The 3,344-nt window shown below is 36.5% G+C and overlaps 1 pseudogene; it reads right to left on the reverse strand.

The window, feature by feature from the left end:
- Window positions 1–1,784: 1,784 nt before the first annotated feature.
- On the reverse strand, window positions 1,785–1,929 carry LOC129083950 (uncharacterized; annotated as a pseudogene).
- Between the last annotated feature and the right edge of the window lie 1,415 nt (window positions 1,930–3,344).

Raw genomic sequence — 3,344 nt, forward strand, 5'->3', positions numbered from 1 at the left:
TGTTCGGAGTGTGTTTCATCTCTCTGACACAGCAGGTGCCCTCAGAGTGGGACTTGAGTTCATGATTTGAGACCATTTAGGATATTGCAAAGTATTACAGAATGTCATCGGGCATTTTTTTTAGTGAAACAATTTTATTCAAACTTCTCGCTTCCATTTGCAATATCATAGTTTTTTACACCATATATCTACTATTTCAGTTATTTAACGCAAATTTTCAGAGCTCATTTTCACTTTTGTCCAAATTTTGATAACTGCTATTTATAGTGAGTGTGGCTCAAGGGCAAGGATATAATTAGCATTTCTGGGAAGTGCAAATTGAGCAGAATGCAATGTGAAATGCATGGATAAATTCTTATGTTAGAAGCAAGAATAGTAAGCTTGGGGTTAAAATAAAGTACCGCTTGTACCATGTAAATAAGAATATTTTCTGTGTTGTTCCTCTTTGGTAGGAGTAAAATGAAGAGATGATAAAATTACCTGTGTTAAATTCTTTGGAAGACTTACAGTGTATTTTTAAAATTCTGTTTGTATTTGAAACTTAGAGAAATTTACCCTCTCCTATTTTAGACCATACCTTTAGTGAAAATAAAACTGGCAACTTATAGTGTTTATCCCATTAGTATTCAATTATATTTCCCAGATAAACAGCTGGAGGCCATCTCTTCAGTGACAAATGTGTTTGATTTGACTTAATCACCGCCACAGGGCACATCATTTACCAACATTTGCTATAGAACAATTTTAACAAGTAGGGTGATTCACCCTGGGAGAGGAGAGAAAAAAACGCAAAACACTGAGAAACAAAAAGAAAGAAGGCAAGCATGGAACTAGAAAGGTGTCTGTGCCTTTAAAAATTTTCCAGTTATATTGGACCCATGACCTTGATACAGAAAAGTACACAGATCATAAGGGTATACAGTGCAGTGAACTGTCACAATTTGAACACATCCATTTTCCATCACCCAGGCCAAGAAATAGAGCATACCAATACCCCAGAACCACGCTCCCATGCCACTTGCATGCCTTCCTTTCCCAAAGTCACTAATATCTCTTATATTTTTGTGTATTTGTTTTTAAGAATCTCGGCACTTGTCATTCTAGAAGTTTCATAAGCAGGCCCTTGTGAGGAAGTCCTTGGTATGCTTGTTGTCTAAGGTTTCCATGATCAGGTGCTAGATTCCAGCACTGTGTCCTGAGGTTTAAAAGTGGCTGGAAGAGGAGAATGTTGTAATAGGAGATAAGAACCTGCCATCCTTTCCTTTCCATATCTTGGAGAGCCATAGGGCTCTCTTTTCTTCTGCTACTTACGTCTCAGCATGGACGCAGGTGGACACCTCTCTGGCTTGTTGTGAAGCTCTAATGACATAATGGATATGAAAACACTTTGAGCAAGATGAAGCCCTGGACAATTGTTACATCCTTTAACCAATGTGATGGACAGATATTGATAGCAGAGGGAGTTACTTTGAAGAAGAGGAAGACAAATGCACATGCATTCAAATCAAAGCAGGTGTAGATTGTAATGGTCTTAAATGGCCCTAAACACTTCTCTGAATTTGGGAAAGTGTCATTAACTAAACTCTTTTTTTTCTTTTAATATATTTTATTGATTATGCTATTACAGTTTGTCTCAATTTTTCTCCCTTTGTTCCCCTCTGCCCAGCATCCTTCTTCCCTCCAAGTAATCCCTCCACCTTAGTTCATGTCCATGGGTTGTGCATGCAAGTTCTTTGGCTTCTCCATTTTCTTTTTTTTTTTTTTTTTAATTTTTTTTTTAAATTTTATGTGCCCCAGGCATGAACCAGCTCTGGCCACCAACACAGGCAACAAGCTAGGATGAACTAAGGACTGTACAACTGCTTTGCCCCTGACTGATATAAGAGCAACACCACTCATCAGGTGTGTCCTTGCCCATTGCCAAGGGGTTATCCATTTTCTATACTATTCTTAACACCCCCTGTCTATTCTGTGCCTGCCAATTATGCACCTTTCCCCCTATTCTCCCCTTTCCCCCTTCCAGCTGATAACCTCCAAATGATCTCCATGTTGATGACTCCATTCCTTTCTGGTTGTTTGCTTAGTTTGTTTTTTAGATTCAGTCATTGCTAGTTGTGAATTTATTGCCATTTTAATATTCATAGTTTTGATCTTTTTCTTAAATAAGTCCCTTTAACATTTCATGCAGTAATGGCTTGGTGATGATGAACTCCTTCAGCTTTACCCAGTCTGGAAAGCACTTTATCTGCCCTTCTATTCTAAATGCTAGCTTTGCTGGATAGAGTAATCTAGTTTGCAGGTCCTTGCTTTTCATTTCTTTGACTACTTCTTACCAGTCCCTTCTAGCTTGCAAACTTTCTTTTGAGAAATCAGCTGACAGCCTTATGGGAACTTCTTTGTAGATATCTCTGCTTTTCTCTTGCTGCTTTTAAGATTATCTTCTAATCTTTAACCTTTAGCGTTTTAATTATGATGTGTCTTGGTGTGGTCCTTTTTGGATGTGGCTCTGTTTTCTAATGATGTGTAGCAAATATGGGAAAAGGAGGAATGATATGGGTCTGTTTTCAGCCCAGGTGAGCCATCAGTTGTGTTATTCCTTCTAGTTCCATTGCTTTATGGACAAAATCTCCCCATTTCTATCTAGAAATACATTGACTATTGATCCTGGTTTTTCATGGAGTTATGAAGTATAATTTTTTCTGTGTTTTGCAACACATTTTAATTAGAAGTTGGGAAAGGACATTTCCAGGCTGCTAAGTAGATGATATTTAAAATTAGAAGCTGAATACAGCTGATTATTACATAATGTTATAATTGTTGTATTTATCCTCTTCTCCTTAAACCTGTCTTTTCCATTTATGAGGTTCTTTGTTTTCTCTCACCATAAATATTATTTTTGTTAAATACTTTGAGTTTTTCTGTTTCTATTTAAATGAAATAAAAAGGAAACTTTTTCTACCAGACTAATATTGTTTCATAATTAAACCTATTTAACTAAGTCAAATTGTGGTTTTTTTTTCCTATTCATGATATATTTGAACCAACAAGTCTTTTTTAAACTCTGATTTTAGAGTGGATGAGAGATGTACTGCTGGATTTCCCTTTTTCTAATCCTTATATTTTGTTACACTTTTGTATCTTGGAAGCTGTGCCTTACTTTTTTATCTTCTTTACCTCTTATCCCTTCAAGTTCTCATGGTGAAATGACACAGTACAATGTTTAAATTACTTATTTTAGGTAACCTTCATCCTTTTATGTGTGATCAGGTATAATAGGTTAAAATTGGTACTTCTGAAATAGTCTTTGATAAGTGATGTTGACAGGCCCTGGTCCCCTTCTCCAT

Source organism: Pteronotus mesoamericanus, unplaced genomic scaffold (assembly GCF_021234165.1).
Source record: "Pteronotus mesoamericanus isolate MK-2021 breed Mesoamerican mustached bat unplaced genomic scaffold, CSHL_Meso_final scaffold_167, whole genome shotgun sequence".
Taxonomy (NCBI): domain Eukaryota; kingdom Metazoa; phylum Chordata; class Mammalia; order Chiroptera; family Mormoopidae; genus Pteronotus; species Pteronotus mesoamericanus.